The following is a 20,460-nucleotide window of genomic DNA, read 5'->3' as shown; positions in this document are numbered from 1 at the left end:
CAGCAAGATGAAGCCAAGTGGGCCTCATCCTGCAAGGCCCATGCTATGGAGGTGCGTGCATTCATCCCCACAGGAGCCAAACCCCCTTCCTCCCAGTCACTGGTACTGTTAAACACCAGGGTGTTCAGCCTCGTTTGCTCTCACAGTCCTGGGAGCAGCTGCCATGCTTTGGGACCAAACAATCAGCAGAGAGCTACGAGTTGAAGTGTTTTGTTTGCTAGCAGTTGTAGGAAAGTAATCCATGTCTTATATTTCTTTTCTTTCCTCAAAGACGTCTAAGAATACCTGTTTCTCATGGTACTTCTCTTGCTCTACTTGCTTCCAAGTATTACTTCTTAATTTGGTCTATGAAAATGATTCATTCCTGCATGGGTAATTTAAAAAAGAAAAAAAAAAAAAAAAAGCATGATTTGTTGCTTTGGTTTTCCCTGGAGGTCCTATTTGTAGATGAAAACCTCCAGCCTCATGCACTGATGCAGCATAAACACAGAGGACTTGGTGGTGGAGCGTGGTGCTCCACCTGGCCTTAGCACAATGAGTGACTTTTGAAGGAATGTGATACTTAGCTCATGTACTAGTGAGAAAAGCAGAGACGGGACACTGGATGGCATGCCCAGATTTTCCACGTCCCTTGGTGAGTACAGATGAGCAAAACATACATCCAAAACCCAAGGGTGTTAAACAAATCCCCACTAGGAGAGTGACCAGAGGGTTAATTTTGGCTTGCTGTCACTCACTTTATTCTTTGAATAATGAAATCAGTTGTTCTGTAGTCTCTTGAAGGGCTAAGCCTAGTTTTCTTGCAGAACAATGTGCGCTGTGCTCTCAATATGAATGCACTTATGGTGAACTTTGAGCTACACATCTGCTATAAAGAAGTAGCTCTTATTCCCAGTTGACCATTGCTAGCAAAAGAGCCAGGCTCCATCTATGCCTTAGCGCATTTTTGTTAGCTGCGTTTAAGCCCAACAAGCAGAGCAGATGGGTAAAAACTATTTGCAAACCTCATTGAAATGCACTGGCAAACTTATCTTCTGCCAGGTGAACCAGAGGTGAGCTCTGTGAAAGAGGAATCTGCGAACAGCAAAGCTCTGTAAATCCAAGCATCGGCTTCCCTGGCCAGCCGCAGCTGTGGGGAGGCTGTGTGAGGAATTTCCTCTGGCTGTGTTAGCTCCGTGTCTCTGGATTGGTGAGTAGGGCCAGCTTCTGGAAGCCACATTTCCTTTCTGGATTTACTCCCTTGTGGGCGCTGTGTTTTCTGTCTCCTTCCCAAAACCCTGCTTGGACCCATCCAGAGTGGGGTGGTCAGCACGGCTTTTCTCTCCCCAACCAGTCCACACGTTCTGGGTTGATTTTTGGTGGTTTATGATAAAAACAGTCCTGCGGACATCCTTCAGGTCAGCCAGCTTGCACACTCAAAATCCCTTGCTCCTAGGACGAAGGATGCCCAGGATGAGAAGGTGTTTCCACCTCCCAACATCAATGTCTCCCAACGCCAACCAAGTGAGGACAGCAAACAAAACATACTTGAACCAGAACACACTAAGGGCTAAGACAGCCTGCAGGTATTTCTTGCATTACGAAAAGCCACAGAAGGGAAACTGGGAGTCTAACCCATTACACGTGTGAATTGTTCTTAATCTACTTAGGCTGCTACTTCCAGGTGATGCTGTTTGTGCTCTGCCCACCCATGCAAACTGATAAGGTGCCGGACCCCAAATTGCATCCATCTCTTTCACTCTGCGGCACTCCAGCTGCAGTTTGGAGGGTGACTCAGAGCACCCTGACCCATGGCATGGGTCCTGCCCCACTTGGCCAACCCAGACCCAGAAATGAAGGAGGTAATGGGCCTCTGTCCGTTAATTGCTATATTGCAGTATTTCATCTAATTCCACCTTGGTGGTGGTCATGTTGACAGCAGCGTGCAGGCTGTTGAAATAAAACCACAGGGAAGTGTCACCTCGGGCACTGCTGAGACTTCAGGTGCCACACTCCTCTTTATTTGTGATTTATAAAAAAGCAAAAACATCGACATTAGGGAAAGGCATAAAAAGGCATCCAGATGCATCGACCCAGCTGAAGTATAAGGCGAACCAGGCAGCTGCAGGGGCTCTGGCAGTCCCACACTCTGTGAAGGCATCCTACGGGATGGAGCCAGCCTCCGAAGGAGTAGGAAGGAGCTGTATTTTTGGGAGGTGGGGTGGGGGAGAGCTGCTATTCTAGCAGTTTCTCTGTACCCAAAGCCCCTTATCTGTATAAACCAGAAAAGGTAGGACAAGGGTGTAGGAAGGAGGTTCAAATGGCAAAAGCTGGAGGTGATTTGTGTGATGTCATCTCACTGGAGACAGTAGTTCCCAAAGGGACGTGTCATTTGTTAGCAGCATTGATGGCATCTTCTAAACCATCACTAATCTTATACACCTGGTGGTAAACATCGGAGAGAGGCACATTGTGGGTCCCAGTTGTGTACTTTGTCCTTAATAGCCGATGTACAATTTTTTTGGCTTGCAAATAGATTCAGTAGCTCCCTTCCCTCCTTCTTGAAAAATGAAATGCAACCCAGTCCAGCAGCCTGGGGTAAAACTGTCTGATAACACACCTGAATACATCCTGGATGGAGAAAAGTGTAACTGTCAGCAAGCAAGCAGAGCTCACATGTATACCACCCCAGACTTGTTCGTATTGACAGCGCATGTAGAGATGGAGCAATAACTGCAAAGGAAAAATCCTTCCATCCTGCTGATAGATACCATGTGTGTCAGTTTGAAGTCTTTCTTCCAGACATCTCAGCTGCCCATCCGTGCAGAGCTGAGCCCTTTATTTTGGAAGCTGTGTGCTTTATCCTTTTTATGTTGTTCATCACTGGGCAAAACAATCCCTCTCTCCAGCCCAGAGGTCTCTCAGGAGGCATACGTGCAACAGCCACAAAGGTGGCTGTCAGTAGCACCTTTAATAATGGCAGTGTGCCATTATTCCTACTGTTATTACTATTATCACTATTAGTAGTAACAATAACAGTGGAGTAATTACTATTAACGACTGTTGATAATTGCATCATGGCCAGTATATCAGTGTGGTTGACCCAACAGGTGGATAATCCACAGGAACCAAAACAGCTAACACTGATGGGTCAGTAAGGACCTCACATGCATATCGTTTAGCATCACCAGAGATGTAGTGTATATTTGAGGTGACTTCTCTCACCTGAAGAAGCCTAGCTCCATAGCCCGGTAAGCTTCTACCTTTCACCTTATGAGCTGAACCCCTTCCTGATGACTTTGGTCATCTAAACCCACTATGGAGAAACAAGAAGGGTTGAAACCTTCCCTAACCTGCTGAACAAGGCTCCTGCTGGCCTATATACCTCCGCCAGGTTACTTATGTCACAAAGGTCCTTCCTAGGACTAGCATGGGTTCATCTGGGTGGGTCCATCTACAAGCATACTACTGGTTTCCACTTACCAAGGCTTTCCACTGTAACTGCACTGCTAGGTGAAATGCTTACAATCAAAAAGAAGGAAGCATCTTCAATTGCTGGGATAACAGAAGGCCTTCCAGGAACTTCAGTAGTGTCAGGACAGTTCTCCAAAAAGATCCAGTAACTTCTTCACTGCCAAGTAGCACTCAGAATTGCCACTCATCTTCTCCACCACAAGATGATCTTTGGCTTTTGCCTCACTTTTGGATAAGGTCAGATGTTTATTTCACTAACCTAATTCCTTGCAAGACAACGTCGTTTGCTGTCATCTCCCTCCTGACTTGTAGGACTCATTTAACCAGAAAACATTCAGTCATCTTCTTCCTTTCCCTAGCTGCTCTCTCGCATGGACAGGACTCCTGACAAGACTCGGAAAGCCACATGAAATGAAATGAAATATGGCCACAACACCCCCTGTTGCTCTTTCAGATCACAGCTGCAAGCAACACATTCAACCTGTAAAATGAAAAGGAACATTTAAAACAGAAGTGAAGACAAGCTCAGCTGGACAATTTACAAAGCAACCTCACTCTGGGCTAAGTTTGGATTTAGCCCTGATCTGACCAGGAGCTGGACTTGAGACCTCCATAGGTCCCATCTAGAGTAAATCTACCTGTCATACTATGAAAGCATTGCTTACCCTAATCTTAACCCTAATCCTAACAGAATGTAGCATGCTTAAGAGAGGGCCAGGAGAGCTTGCCCAGCATAAACTCTCCCTGCTTCATCAGCATCATGCCATGCTGCCCTCCCTTCTCATTCTTATCTGCTCTAACTTGCAAATATCTGAGAAAGATAAAGAGCAACTCAATGTGTGTCTTTAGTTTTTCATGATATACACTATTGGGTAAAAAGCTGGATAAGGCAGCACGTAAAGCAAATTAGTGTAAGAGGTAGGGTACATTAGCATTTGATAATTATTATTGCAGATTTCATTGATGATGTTTTACTAGTGTGTTTTTTACCTTCCCAATCTTCTGTACTGCTCTGAGCTGGTAGCCGAGTACTGCTTTACCTGTGGAACATGCCACTTTGCTGCTCTCTGGCCTTAAATCCGCAAGCTGATGGGTGGACAAGCAGCCACATGGTTGGACAACCAGAGTGGTCCAGCTCTCACAATTTACCTAAATAAGAATTTTTACCTTGAATGTCACTTCTCTGACTCAAACCAGTTCCTGTCAGCATATTAAGTGCTATACAAATCAGTTATTTGGAGAACACATTGAAATTACAGAGTTAACGATGCTAAGCCATAGACATACTAATAAGCTATGCTAAGATGAGACATTTCAAGTCAAGGAAGACTATTATGTCATACGGTTTCTCACACCATCTCATAAACTTTAGCATTAAATCAGGCAAATCCTGCTGCTTCTTCCTTCTGGTCATTTATATTTGCAGTTCGTTGTTGTTCAGGCAAGCATTTTGTCCAGTATAGAGGCTGTCTCATCAAAAATTGTTTTCAAGTCTCATTTTGAGCCTCATCCTCTCAGTTTTGCTCTTCTTGATGCTGGGGACACCTCCATCCCATCAACATCCATCAGGGCCTGTGTGGGACATGTGTCCAGCTGAGGTCTTCCAAAACTGGTCTGTGAACATGTACCACCAAGGACCCCGTACCATCCACTGACCTAAATTTGATCTTGTTGAGGGGAAGTCAGTGAAGAGTGTAGAAACATAGGGTTTACTTCTCTGTGCTAGAAGGAGCCATCAATTCAGTTCTCCAAAATCATTTGCCATTATACTTCCTCTAGTTTTTGCAAGATTAGTGGCTATTCTTCTCAGAAAGGCTTCCAGGGTTGACCTGAGAATGTTGAGAGATTGTGAAACATCATTCAGTTGCCTGTTTCAGTGCTTGAATCACTCCTTGGTCTCGTTTCTAACCTTACAGGTGGTGTAGCTTGAAGCTCCAGGACTAGTTAGGCCCTTTTTCATTGCTTTAAAGATCTCATTGGCATGCAATAATTCCCTCTTTAGCACATGGCAAGAAAACTGCTTCATAATCTTCTTTCAAGAAACAAAATAGGCCAACCCTTTCCTTTTCAGCCTGGATCATTATAGTGATGCTGGAGACAGCTGCAGGGTCCTGTAAGCCCCTGGACGAGAGCATGCACCCTCTGCTCTGCAGGACTTGGCTCCCTGCACATCATCAGGAGTTGCTGATGTGTCCCAAGGGAGAGAGAAATGAGTTTGATGGCCGGGATCTGAAGGGGTTCAGGCTCTGAGCTGCTCCAGTTTAAGCAGAGCGACTGAGCAGGTCTTTTTCTCTAGTGGAAAAACCACTGAAGCTTGCTGCCATAGAGAAGTGGAGTTATCACCAAACACGGAAATGTTTCCTTCACTGTTTACTAATATTTGGTGCTCCTTTCTGGATTGCGTCCAAACTGAAATCCAACCACACGCGTCAGCATCTTCCTGTCCTCCTCCCCACACTTTGCTCCTGTGCCCAGGGGAAAATCTGGATGGGAAAAGCTAGTGAGAGGCAAAGAGGCAATATGGTGCAGAAGGGGTCTTGGAGATGCTGGGGCCAGACCCTGCTCCCAGGGGCACAGCGAGAGCACTGGAGGCACCAGCACAAGCTGCAACACAGGACACGGCCCTGAGGAAACAGCATTTCCCATGTGGGCTGGGAATCTCTGTCTTCAGGAATAGCCCCAGTGTGCTGGGACACAGCCCCGAGGAGCTGTGGTGTCAGCTGGGCTTTGGGAAGGGGCTTGGACAGGAGATCTCCACCCCAGGGTGTCTCCAGTCCCAGGGTAAGCAGCAGTGGGTGGTGGCAGGAGGGCAGGGACCGGCTCCGCTTGCCCAGCCCCTCAGGCCACCTAGGTCTGCACTGAGCTGGTTCTTAATGGAAAATAAATAGGATATTACAATTGTCTCATTATTATGGGGATGTTTACAGCTGTCCCAGCCTGTGGGGGAGGGACGGGAGAGCCAGCCAGTTCACATCTACCAAAAGGTCAGTGCGGCACAGGCAGCTACCGTAACCCTCCGACTATATCAGCCATGGAGTTGCCTGTTAATTAGTCTTCCCTGGTTCAGATAGGAACATTTAACTGAGATGTGCATATTATTCTTTGATAATAGGAATCATTATAATAAAATCAGGGCTCTTTGCACAGTCTTCAAAGATATTCACTTTAGTTGTGGGTTCTTTGGCATTTGAGGGTTCTTTGGACTAGCTGTGAATTATTATTCTCCCTGGTTATAAAGCAATGGGATCTGGAATTCTACCTCCCTGCTCTGCATGCAGTCACAGAGGTGTGTTTTAAGGAGAGATGTGAGACAAGTTAGGTGGGAGTGAAAGCAGAAAAGTTTCCCACACAGAGAGGAAGAAAGCCCAGAGAAAGAGGTAACACTGTCCAAGCAGGCTAAAATACTATTAAAACCAATCCAAGCCATTTCTTGAAATGCAGTACAAACCTCCGACACAGAACACTGAGTTTTGCCGCTGCCCTTTCCAGGTTGTGAGACATGGCGAGGGCTGTTCCTCTTGGTTTGGGCAGCTCTTCTTGGAGATGCGTATAACGTGTACCATGACAGACCTTGGCTTTCAGAGGCACAAACATCCTTTGCCCACATTCCTCTTTCAAATAACCCCTCCTTGGGGGAAAATGCCTGGGACACAGCAGTCTCACCCAAGGCATATGGTGGGTGGGTTTGGGGGAAGGTGAAGGCTCTCAGGAGGCATTTATTTATCTAACAGCACCTTCAAACCTGTGGATCCCTCAGCTCCCTGCTAAGGGCTTTTGGGAAATGCCAGCAAATCTTTGTATGAATGTTTAGAGTGGGGTTTGGACAGAGGAGTCTGCAAATATGTAGTGCCCCAAGACTTATTCCTAAGAAACATCTGCATCAAAACGTATAACAACCTGAGGCACTTACTGTTGTTCTGCATCGATCAAGGCTGATTGCAGCAGCCTGAGGAAAACATGGCTCCACCAAAACCATAAAGGTGAGATGAATTCTGCTCAGTCTCAGCACAGACATTGTTGGATACCCACCAACAGTATTTTGAAACACACAGCTGGACTTGCAATTAGGTAGAAAAGTCAAAACTACCGATTCTCTTTGTTTTGTTTAATTCTTTAATTTTTCTTTTTTTCAGAGCAGAAATCCTGAAATAACTCCCTTCTGAAACCCTGAAGCATGTTGTGAAATATGCACCCCAAGATCCCCTGGGGCTGCTGCCTGCAGTGGGTAACACCTTGGCTGTCCACCCCGGAGCAGTCAAGAACTTATTTCCCAGCTGCCATCCCAGCTCCTTCCCCAGCCTCTTGGATCACTGATTCCCTTGGCTTTGCTCCAAAACTGGGGACTGAGGTCCTTCTTGCCCAATTGGGTCCCAGGGGCTGGAGGGAATTTGGGGAGTTCTGGTGGAAACCCACCTGCTGGGGTGGTTGGGCAGCCAGCCACTGCTCCAGTGCAAGATCCATTGGGACTTACCCTCTGAAAATTTTTTCAAGTTTATCAAATAGACATATATTTATTTATTGCATGGAAATGCTTCTACTGGAAAATTTCTGATCAGCTCTAAAGAATACCCTGAAACCCAACTCTGCTTATTTTGCCTCTGCTTGACACAAAGGCCTGAAAAGGCAGAGGAAAAAAAATATATGGAACAAACTCCTGGGGAACATGAACTCAGAAAGCAATGCATGTGCAGCAAGACAGCATATCAACCTTAACAATTACTCTTTAAAAAGTAATATTGGTTATTTCATCTCAAAAAGAAAAAGAGTAGAGTGGCCTGTGCTTATGATGCCATGAGTGAAAACTGGCCATTTGACCCAACCAAAAAGTATTTTTTTTTCCTCAGGCAGCTCACAAGAATCACAGGGAATCTTTGGCCCAGCTTGGGGCACAGACCTTGAATGCTGCATTTCAGGAAGGTGGGTGTAATCAGGTGCTGGAGCACCCTTCATTTCAGACACAGGAGGGGTGATTTCCTCAGGAGCTGACCATCAGGAGGAGGTTATACCATCCTGCCTCAAAGATCTCCTGGTAGGGAGATCCTGAGTAATGTCTCTGTGGACAGAGTGTTTTTGGAGAGGATACTCTGCAGCCCAAACAAGGCCCCAGCTTGTTTCTTGTTCATCCCACTTCAGTCCATTACTGGCCTAGCTCCTTCGAGGACCAGTTGGTTGAGAGGATTACGGCTCCTACACAACGAGCTCCCCATGGGTGGTGCTGGCAGATGAGCTCTGGGCTTCCAACCCTCACCTCCCACAAGTCTTTTTTCTCATTCCAGCATTAGAAGTGTCTGTTTATTGTAGCAAAACTGTGAAGTATTGCAAACATTGCTGTCTTGAGATGTCAGAAAATTAAACAAGACCCGAGGCATAGACTCTTACTGTAAACTCGGAAGTGCTGTATGAGTTCAGTGGACCACCATAACCAGCCAGCACAAGGATGGTCACTCACTTGGTATTTTGACAAGCTCTGCATTTATCCACTGAAGGAGCTGAATTTGGAGCTGTGGTTTCTTCAGAGCAACAGCCAAAGACAGCTCTCTCCCATAAATTCTATGGCAGGCATACAGCACTTCACTCAAGAAGCTCAACATTGGGAAACGAGGGAATTGAGTGCACCCTCAATGAGTTTGCAGAGAACACCAAGTTGGGGGGAAGTGTCAGTCTGCCAGAGGGTAGGGAGGCCCTGCAGAGGGACCTGGACAGGATGGGTCAATGGGCAGAGGCCAAGGGGATGATGTTCAACACGGCTAAGTGCCGGCTCCTGCACTTCGGTCACAACAACCCCATGCAACACTACAGGCTTGGGGCAGGGTGGCTGGAAAGCTGTGCAGAGGAAAAGGACCTGGGGTGTTGGTCGATGCTCGCCCGAACATGAGTCAGCAGTGTGCCCAGGTGGCCAAGAAGGCCAACGGCATCCTGGCTTGTGTCAGGACTAGTGCAGCCAGCAGGGCCAGGGAGGTGATCGTCCTCCTGTACTCTGCTCTGGTGAGGCCGCACCTCGAGTACTGTGTTCAGCTTTGGGCCCCTCACTACAAGAAGGCCATCGAGGCCCTGGAGCTTGTCCAGAGAAGGGCTACGAAGCTGGTGAAGGGCCTGGCACACAAGGCCTGTGAGGAGCGGCTGAGGGCACTGGGGTTGTTTAGTCTGGAGAAGAGGAGGCTCAGGGGAGACCTCATTGCTCTCTGCAGCTACCTGAAAGGAAGCTGTGGGGAGCTGGGGGTCGGCCTCTTCTCAGAGATAACTAGTGATAGGACTAGAGGGAATGGCCTCAAGTTGCGCCAGGGGAGGTTCAGGTTGGAAATTAAGAGACATTTCTTCTCAGAAAGAGTAGTCAGGGGACAGGTTGCCCAGGGAGGTGGTTGAGTCACCATCCCTGGGGGTGTTTAAGGAAAGGTTGGACGTGGTGCCCAGGGACATGGTTTAGTGGGTGACATTGGTGGTAGGGGGATGGTTGGACCAGATGATCTTGGAGGTCTTTTCCAACCTTAATGATTCTGTGATTCTATGAAAAGCTGTAGCTTCAAGTTCCCTAAATTATGATATGTAACTAAACAAGGCGGCAGAGAGCAGTTGCTGAGTCTGTAGTCCTCTGTGGGCCAGCCCAGTCCTGTAGGCAAAACACTTGCCTAATAATCATCATTTAATGCTAGATGGCCTCTGGAGGTCTCTAGTCCAACCTGTTGCCCAAAGCAGAGCTAAATCTGATCAGCAATAGGCATCACTTTCTTAAAAAAAACATTTACAATGGTGAAATCAAAACATTCCAATAAATTGCTGGCTACTTTATTGCAGCTGTAACAAAGGCCTTCATACTTTTTGTCATCCTGTTTTAGTTCAATCACAGGTCATTTTTCTTAACAAGGTGATTTTATTTTATTTTATTTTATTTTACTTTATTTTATTTTATTTTATTTATTTTATTTTATTTTATTTTATTTTATTTTATTTTATTTTATTTTATTTTATTTTATTTTATTTTATCAGAGCCCCAACTTCCATTAACATTCAACCTCTGGTCTGTCAAAGCGATCCTCCACAACAAACGTTTTTGGAAAATTAGCTTTGCACCTTCTGATTTATCCTGTTAGAGGTTCTCTGACCATTGGTTAGGCTGTGTCTTCAGCTCTTAGCCTGGGATCACCACTTGTCTCTGGGCATGCTGGGGAGACCCAGGGACAGAGCCTGACCTCGTGTGACTATAGTGCTAGTGCTGGGACATCAGTGAATCGACTGTACACATTTAACAGTGTTGTCTTGCCCTCAGAGATTGTAGATGACAGCCTCAGAGCCCGAGAGGTCTGCCCAAGTGTTCAGATGAAGATACTCATCTATGTAGATACCCAGAAAGCGCCTTCACAGGCTTCACTTCCCATTCACTCTCCTAAAAGTAACTGCTGGCTCCCGAGTTCATCTGAAAACCTGACCTGATGGTCAGGAGGGAAGATGCTTGTCTCAAGTTCAGTTTAGCACTTTTAAAAAATGTTTCAAGTCTATAACCACTAGGTAGATCCATGCTAGTCAATCCCATCCCTGCCTCCTGGAAGAGCAAAGAGCAGCGTTTTGCAAGGGACAATCATTGCTCCCTTGGCATCAATACTTTTAGTGCAGCTGCCAGTTTTGATGGCTTTAGGTCTCTGGTTTAATAGCTTATAGCTCACTGTATGCATTTTGTGTTCTTGTTTTTTCCTGGCTGAAATCAGCATTGAGACACTACAGATATTGTTTACTTTGCTGTTGTCAATAGAAACTAAAGGTCAAATAATCAGAACAGAGCCTGTGGACATAATTCAGTATCTGTTTATATTATTGCTGATGAGTATTAATAAAAATATTTGTTTGGCCAAGGAGGCTCCATGGAACAAACAAAGGTGGTCATGTAGTTGAAAACTGGAGAAAAATATGCCAAGCCTCCCCATCTCAGAAAACATGAGGACTTGAGAGGCTGTCACCAGTGGTCCTGTGAGGGACAAGGAGAAAACTACATTCCCATGCAAGAGCTGCTCTTCCTCCTCAGTACCCACAAAGAGATGACTGCAATGCTGAGAAAAACAACCCACAGCAAAAATGAGCCTCACAAATGAGGAGCCTCACAAAAATGAGGCCTTGGTGCCTGCAGAGCTCTAGCCAGATCTAATGAGGAGGCACCATCCATGAAGGCAGCATGAAGATGTGACATCTGTGCTGCGATCTGGAAGCAGTGCCTCGGAATTGGCAGGTACAGGGGAGCGGCAACCTTTTTCAGCCCATCCTAAAGCCTCTTGTTTCCATTTCACTGATAGTGAAGCATAAGTCAGTTGGAGGAAACCTTACAGGAGGAAACCTTACATGGCTGCTTTGCTGTCACCACACCTTCCCATTGCAGGAGAGATGCACCAGACTGGTGACTTCATGTGATATGCCCTGGGGCTCAGCCTCTACCCCTGGAAGCAGAATTTGGTGAGTCAGAGAAGCTTTGTGTGGCTTCATAGCTACAGTTATCCTGCAAGCCCATCTGCGCTGAACTAGATCCCAGCAGGTATTTCCTACCACAGGTCCCAGCCCTGCAAGACTGAGGCAACTACGCCAATAGGATCCCTACCATAGTGTAGGCAGTCTCTCCTTTGACCTCTCCAGCTTCTGCTGGAGGATTTGGTGGGCAAAGATTTTACTCCTTTAGGAAACTGTCCATCTCTATGCAGGCTGCATAGTAGCTGTTTAATGACAGAGATGTGGAAGGAAAAAGAACACATTCAGGGGTTTTAAAATTAATTGAATTTGGCTCTAAAATCCTTCCTTTCATAAGTGTTTTAGATATACAGACTGCCTGAGGGCTTTTTTGTTTGTTTATTTTGTTTTGTTTTGTTTTTCTGCTTTCTTGTGTTAGAGTCTAGTTTCAGGAAAGGCAGTATGCTTCCACACATATATATGTAGTTCTAACAACAAATGTGCATTGAGCTTGTACTGAAAACACTCAAGATCATAAGAAAAGTAGCACCACTTGGCTCTCTGTAGTTGTCTCAGGACTGTAAAAGTCAGAGCTAGCTAAGTATATAAGGAAAAGATGAACTAAAAGCACATTGAGGAACGCATTTCTGTACAGTTAGAGCAAATTTAATGGAATGGTTTTCCACTGTTTTCTCCCACTGCAACAATGATGACCTTGATGATGATGTTCCCTTGAGAGTAAGATCTCTTGGAGATGTGTTTCTAGTACTCTTGGGTTTGGCCAGCAACCAAACTCCTCTGCAGCAAAGCAGTGAGAAGTTTCCAGCTGCAAGTGTTCACACCAGCCAGGCAGTTCAGGACAGGACCATCACTTTTTCCCATCTCTTACCAACAAATACATGTCCTTCTCATTTACCATACTTCTTCCTTAGGTAGGAAGTCAAGTTAGGGAGGGAAAAGCATCTGTAGACTCAAATGGGAATCATAGAATATCCCGCGTTGGAAGGGACCCACAAGGACCATTGAGTTCAACTCCTGATTCCCAAAGGACCACCCAAAAAAAAACGGACCATGTGTCTGAGAGCATTATCCAAATGCGTCAGGGAGTTACACCTGTTAGAAGTTTGAGCAGCACTGATCTAGAGAAAATGCTTCCCTCTGGTTTGCTCTGCTGTGTCCCATTCAGGCCATGCCCCCAACACTCTGCATTAAGGTATTACGGAAAAATCTCTGTGGCTGCTGGCAAGGCTTGGGTAGTGACTAAGAGCACTGTATCATCAATAATTAAAGCCCACTTGTCTCTTCACAGTGAAGCACTGAGATTGTTTTATTGAGTCATCGTTCATATCAGCCATGAGCAAACAAATAAGTTTAAAGTAAGGACTAGTGCGAAACTGGATTGAAACTTGAATCAAGCTGGAAAAAAAATAGTGGCAAGGTCTCATTTTTAAGTCATCTGCTCAGAATGTCTGTGGGTTCAAAGGGGGCAAAGCTGCAACATATTTCAATAGCGTTACACGACTTCCGATTCGTTAGCATGGCTGTGAGTAATTCTGAAACCCTCACCCCTGAAGTGAAGCCAAATTGCAGCAAGTGAATCACCCAGAAGACTGAGACCCTTTTCTGCTGGCAAAATATGCTGTGAACACACTGCAAAATTGCATGCGTTTCTTTGCTTATTCAGCATTTTGGTGCAAGTGGCTTTTGTCTTGTCAGTATTGCTTACTGATTCAGTTCATAAATGATTGGATGTGAGATATCCTTTTTTTTTTTTCTTTACTGAGAAACCTAATAACACAAGTTTTCTGAAACTTAGTGCTTACTTATACTTTACTTACACTTCCACACAATTAATTTTTCCATCCTTCAGTCTTTGAACTCTGGGCTTCATCTTTAAATGTTTAGCTTGAATCAGGATGTAAAACAGAAATCACTCACGCACAATGCCTTGCTCATTACATCCGTCTTCACAAGGGAACGTCTCTTTGATTTCCTGTGTCAGAAGAACATGAAAATGGCTGTATTGGCTCAAATCCACTAAACCCAGGATACTGTCTTGAACTGTGGCCAAAAATATGGGGAAGAGCATAAGAATAAGAAAAGCACACAGGGAATTTTCCCCATGGAAGAGCACAGGGTGCTCTCACAGCTTCTGGTACTTTGATGTTCAGGGATTTTATGAAATAGGTCATTTGAAGAATGATCAGTATCCTTCAGCAAATTCCTCATCCATGAACTTGCTCACCCCTCCCACCCCCCACAGAATCACAGAATCACAGAATCGTCTAGGTTGGAAGAGACCTCCAAGATCATCTAGTCCAACCTCAGCCCTAACACTAACAAGTCCTACACTAAACCATATCACTAAGGGCTACATCTAAACGTCTTTTAAAGACCTCTAGGGATGGTGACTCAACCACCTCCCTGGGCAGCCCGTTCCAATGCCTAACAACCCTTTTGGTAAAGAAATTCTTCCTAACATCCAACCTAAACCTCCCCTGGCGCAACTTTAGCCCATTCCCCCTCGTCCTGTCACCAGGCACGTGGGAGAATGGACCAACCCCCACCTCGCTACAGCCTCCTTTAAGGTACCTATAGAGAGCGATGAGGTCTCCCCTGAGCCTCCTCTTCTCCAGGCTAAACAACCCCAGCTCCCTCAGCCGCTCCTCGTAAGACTTGTTCTCCAGACCCCTCACCAGCTTCGTTGCCCTTCTCTGGACTCTCTCGAGCACCTCCATGTCCTTCCTGTAGTGAGGGGCCCAAAACTGAACACAGTACTCAAGGTGCGGCCTCACCAGAGCCGAGTACAGGGGCACAATCACTTCCCTAGACCTGCTGGCCACACTGCTTCTTATACAGGCCAGGATGCCGTTGGCCTTCTTGGCCACCTGGGCACACTGCTGGCTCATATTCAGCTGACTATCCACCAATACTCCCAGGTCCTTCTCTGCCAGGCAGCTTTCCAACCACTTCTCCCAGCCTGTAGCGCTGCTTGGGGTTGTTACGCCCCAGGTGCAGGACCCGGCACTTGGCCTTGTTGAACTTCATGCAGTTGGCCTCAGCCCATCGGTCCAGCCTATCCAGATCCTCCTGCAGAGCCTTCCTACCCTCGAGCAGATCGACACACACACCTAACTTGGTGTCATCTGCAAACTTACTGAGGGTGCACTCGATCCCCTCATCCAGGTCATCGATAAAGATATTAAAGAGGACCAGCCCCAGCACTGAGCCCTGGGGGACTCCACTAGTGACCGGCCTCCAACTGGATTTGGCTTCATTTACCACAACTCTTTGGGCCCGGCCATCCAGCCAGTTTTTAACCCAGCAAAGCGTACGCCAGTCCAAGCCACGAGCAGCCAGTTTCTTGAGGAGAATGTTGTGGGAAACGGTGTCAAAAGCCTTACTGAAGTCAAGGTAGACCACATCCACAGCCTTCCCCTCATCTACCAAGCGCGTCACTTGGTCATAGAAGGAGATCAGGTTCGTCAAGCAGGACCTGCCTTTCATAAACCCATGCTGACTGGGCCTGATCGCCTGCTTGCCCTGCAAGTGCCGCGTGATGACATTCAAGATAATCTGCTCCATGAGCTTCCCTGGCACTGAGGTCAAGCTAACAGGCCTATAGTTCCCCGGGTCTACCCTCCGGCCCTTCTTGTAGGTGGGCATCACATTTGCTAGCCGCCAGTCGACTGGGACCTCCCCTGATAGCCAGGACTGCCGATAAAGGATGGAAAGTGGCTTGGCCAGCTCCTCCGCCAGTTCGCTCAGTACCCTCGGGTGGATCCCATCCGGTCCCATCGACTTGCATACATCCAAGTGCTGTAGCAGGTCACCAACCATTTCTTCATGGATAGTGAGGGCCACATCCTGCTCCCCATCCCCTTCCACCAGCTCAGGGTACCAGGTATATATATATATATATATATATACAGGTATATATATATATATACCCACCCCCCCTTAAATTCACAAAAACTTATCACATTCTTAAAACTGTGCATCACGGAACCCTGCAGGGGAACCATGAGTCTGGAGAGGAAACCACTCCTCTTTTCTGGTCTGAACCTACCATCAGTTGAAGTCAGCATCATCTGATGCTCTCTAATTTTTATGGCAGGAGAGATCATGTACGACATGTACGACAAACAGAACTGGCATATGCAGTCACTCCTACAGAAGCCATTCCACATCTTTCATCCTCCCTGAAGCTTTTCCAGTTCTGTTTTACCCCTTCTGAGATGGGGAAGACCAAAACCTTACCCAGCATCCAAGACGTAGGAGCATGGAGGATTTATGGTGCAGTGTCATATTATTTTTTCCTTTCCTGGTGATTTCCTAAGCTTTGTTGGCTTTTCTGATGCTACTGGTGTTTTCACAGGACCATCTATAAAAGCACTGGGATCTCATTCTGGAATGCCAATAATCTGCTAGACCCTGTTATCTCGTATGTGGCATTCAGGTTATTTTTCCTGTGTGCATCACTTTGCACCTCCTTGTTGGATCTACAGTCCTTCACCCTTGTCCTCCAGCATTGATATCATGCAAAACAGAGCATCAGCAGCAAAATTCTTCACTTCCAGGTTGCTAATGACTTTTGAAAAGCCTGGATCCTAATAACGAGTGATTTCTGTGTTGCAGCTTGTGCTAATGCCTCCAGTGCTCTTGCTGTGTCCCTGGGAGCAGGGTCTGGCCCCAGCATCTCCTAGACCCCTTTAAGCCAGGAACATGTCCTTGTCCAAGCCTTTTTTTATGAACATTCCTAACAATTATTCAACTGCAATGGCAGTTGGAAACTTCTACCTGTTAGGTCATGCTGAGTTTGGACACTTCATGCTTCCTGGATTAAGGAGCCCATGTGTTTGGTCTCCATTCCTCAGGTGGCGATAAACCTGTTAGAACTAAACTGAGGCAATATCAGCCCGGGGAGATTAGACCAGTATTTTATAGCTAGCATGCTGAAACAGATACATCCTCGTATCCAATATTGGGCAGTGAGACATTTATAGTAGAGTATATGGGTTTAACCTCTCTATTATTGTGCTCTTCTGGAAACATGGCTGAGAATATGTTGAAGTTCAGCAAATGGAAACTGAAATCCTAGTACTTCATTTGTTAGCCACTGCTTCATATTTAACAGAAGACATTTTAGCAAAGAGCCTTTTTGAAATCCCAAGAAAAAGCAAATCCAACACAAGAAAACCTGTCCATCTTCAGCCCTAGTAAACAGTTTTTGCTCCCAGGACTTCCTGAGGTCTCCAGCAGTTTCAGCACGGATTCACCTGCCTCCTCTGGCAGGATGGTTGCCAGCCATGTGTGCCAGCCCAGCAAATGCTGTTCCCTTTGCTGGGGCTCCCATCCATTTCGTGACATCCTCTTTCCCCAGCCTCCAGTCCCACCTATCCTGCTGTGGGTGCTTGTACAGCTGGAGGGAAGGAAGGATTCAGCCTGGCTGTGTACACTTCAAAGAACTGTTACAGGGATTTCTTGATTAACCTTACACTTTAAAAATGTAAAACAACATGGAAGTGCCAAGGCTGTTCCCCATTGATGTTCATCTGTTTGCATAAGATAGTGTTTGTTTTTTTGAGTTGTGGTCAACACCTCAATGTCCAGGTGGAGACCAGTGACAGGTGATGTTCCTCAGGGGTCAGTATTGGGACTGGCACTGTTTAATGTATTTGTCTGTGACATGGACAGTGAGATCAAGGACGGTGAGGCCCTGTCCCAGGCTGCCCCGAGGAGCTGTGGGTGCCCCATCCCTGGCAGTGCCCAAGGCCAGGCTGGATGGGGCTGGGGGCAGCCTGTGCTGGTGGGAGGTGTCCCTGCCCATTGCAGGGGGGATGGAATTGGATGGATGACCTTTATGGTCCCTTCCAATCCAAACCGTTCTGTGATTCTATGAAGGTATGGACAGCATCAGCCTTTTGCTAATGACAAGAAGCTGCTAAATATTTTCTTCTGTTGCCTCCTTCCACTGGTGCCAACATTGAGGATTGTTTCTATGGGTCTGATGGCTTGGATGGAGATAAGATACAGGTTTAATAAAGTAATTCAGACACCTCAGGCCTGCTGGTGTGCTTCATGGACATGAATCCTGCACTCTCCTGCAGCAATGGAAGAATCCGCCCCGGAGCTGCTGTCTTCCCTGGGCATTTAGCCATGGGGATGCACTGGGAGACTGACTCCAGGAGGGAAGGAGGCATTGGGAAAGAGGGCTGCAAAGGAACTGATTATTCTGCAAGCTGCACACTGGACCTCCTCCTCAGGACACTTCAATTAGTATTATTTTTTCCAAATAATATTATTTATTACAATGCTTATGTTGTTTATAACTGAGTTTTAATTCAATGATAAGAGCAGATTCCTACAGTGGTCACCACTCTATAGAATGATTTAGAGAGGAGAACGTGTTTTAAAATGTTGTCTTAAATAAATATATTGTTACATACTGAAATAAAATAAAATAAAGTAAAATAAAGTAAAATAAAATAAAATAAAATAAAAATAAAGTAAAATGTTAGAGATTTTTTTTTTTCTGTCCAGGAATTCTGATCTTGCTGTAGATGTGGAATGAGTTGTGAGATGGGAATTTAATATTGCACATGCTTTCTTACTAGGTCTTCAGTGTAAAATGCACAATACTCTGCCCATCCTGCTCATCTTCTGTGCTGCATATCAGCACAATTCAAGCATGACCATATCCCAACTCAAGGTACAAAGCTTCATACATGGGATAGGTAAAATAAATTTAGAAAATAAATACAGAAATACGTTTTCTATTTTAAAATTTTAATTAAACTCACATTAAAAAAAAAAAAAAGGAGTGTTTTATTCTATTTGCCACTGGACTTTTGAGGCTCTAAGGTTTGACCTGACCCAAAGCTTTTGCAGCAAATGGAAAGAGATTCTTTAAGCAGGATCTAAAGGGCAAGATCCGATGCTGTCACCTTATCGACCAATAAAGAGTATGATTTGTAAATTGCAATTTAAAAGGAAAATGTTTCCAAGATGTCTGAAGGTGGGAAGAATCACTGGGAATGTGTTGTTCTTATATCTTCACCACTTGTTAATTCTTTTGTTTTCTGCTCTTTTCAGTACTTTTTTTAATAAAGAAAGAATAAAGAGAAAAAAAAAAACAACTTTCCTTATCTCTGTGATCCACTACCCCAGCTGGTCCCCTGCCATTGTCTTTAAGCACTATATTACTGCATGCCCTGGGTGTGTGGATGGATGGGTGGATGCTCCCACACACCTGAAAACGTGGTGACCCCTAGTGCAGTTCACCTTGCCTGCCTACCTGAAAAACAAAAACAAGAACAAAACAAAACAAACAAACAAACAAAAAACAACAAACATTGCTGTGCCTGGCAAGCACCAGTACAATTTACTAGAAAGGGGAGTACAACCTGGGGTGGGAAAAACTCTCACCAAATGCTTACGCCAGTGCAGGAGCAACTCTATCCTATGCCATTTTCCACTGGGGCTAGACTATGAGTTTCCACCCAGGTTCCCACGGACAGAAGCTGCAGCCAAAGTCCTGACTGCAACATTCCTTCTGTGAGCAGCAAAAAGTTGGTGTGCAGCACACAAAGTTGGTTTGTGCCCTTTCTTATGGAAAATTTGTAGGAAAATTGCAAAGGAATGTAAATAAAGTGGAGAAATGTGCAGAAGAGTAAGTAGTCTTATTCTCCATCCTGCTCACTGAAATATTTTGCAGGGAATACAAACATGAGAGGTGAATTTGATTGCCAAAAAGGAGAAAAATTGCTGAAGAACAAACAGACAGGAGGAAAAGAAGGATCTAAATTGATACTCACTTACCTAAGACTAAACAGAAAGTCTTGTGTCAGTAATACATCTTCCAAAGTTTCTACAGAATACATATGAGAAAATAAATAAATAAATAAATAAATATGAACCTATTGTCAGTAATAAATATTTCTGTGTTAATCTATACCTAGGAAGATTATGATTATGCATTTTAAATTTCCTCCCCATCTTCATGTCTCATGGGAATGGATGCATTCATATCTGCATGATGTTTTCACACAAACAATACAGGTTTTGAAGGAACTCATAGAGAAGCTGTGGTTGAGCCCATAGAGTAGTGGTCAGCAGCACAAAGCCCAGTAGGAAGCCAGTAACGAGTGGTATATCCTCAGGGTCAATAATACTGGGTCCAGTCCTGTTCATCACCTTCATTAATGAGCTGGATGATGGGGAGTGCACCCTCAACAAGTCTGCAGAAGGTAAAATTTGGGGGAGTGGTTGACTTGCCAGAGGGACATGCTGTCACCCAGAGGGACCTGGACAGGCTGGAGAAATGGGTCAATAAGAACCTGATGGATTTCAACAAGGAGGAGTGCAAAATGCACCTGGGGAGGAACAACACCAGCACCAGGACATGCTGGTGTTCACCTAGCTGGAAAACAGCTCTGCAGAAAAGGACCTAGGAGTCCTGGTGGACACCAAATTGAACACAATGCCAGCAATATGCCTGTGCCGCTAAGGCTGATGGTATTCTTGGCTGCATCAGGCAAAGTACTGCCAGCAGGTTGAGGGAAGTGATCATTCCTCACTACT

The 20,460-nt window shown here is 45.5% G+C and overlaps 1 protein-coding gene across 2 annotated transcripts in view; it reads left to right on the top strand.

Moving 5' to 3' along the window:
* The window catches only part of RNLS (renalase, FAD dependent amine oxidase), a 106,439-nt gene extending 87,742 nt beyond the window's left edge, over window positions 1-18,697 (top strand). For both annotated transcript variants that reach the window (XR_014586873.1, XR_014586874.1), the window contains exon 10: window positions 1,042-18,697. The gene's annotated coding sequence lies outside the window, so the exon portion shown is untranslated. The remainder of the gene's footprint in view (window positions 1-1,041) is intronic.
* The last annotated feature ends 1,763 nt before the right edge of the window (window positions 18,698-20,460 follow it).

Source organism: Anser anser, assembly GCF_964211835.1.
Source record: "Anser anser genome assembly, chromosome: 7".
NCBI classification, from domain to species: domain Eukaryota; kingdom Metazoa; phylum Chordata; class Aves; order Anseriformes; family Anatidae; genus Anser; species Anser anser.
The sequence above is the reverse complement of the archived record's forward strand: the minus strand, read 5'-3'. Positions and strand labels throughout refer to the sequence as shown.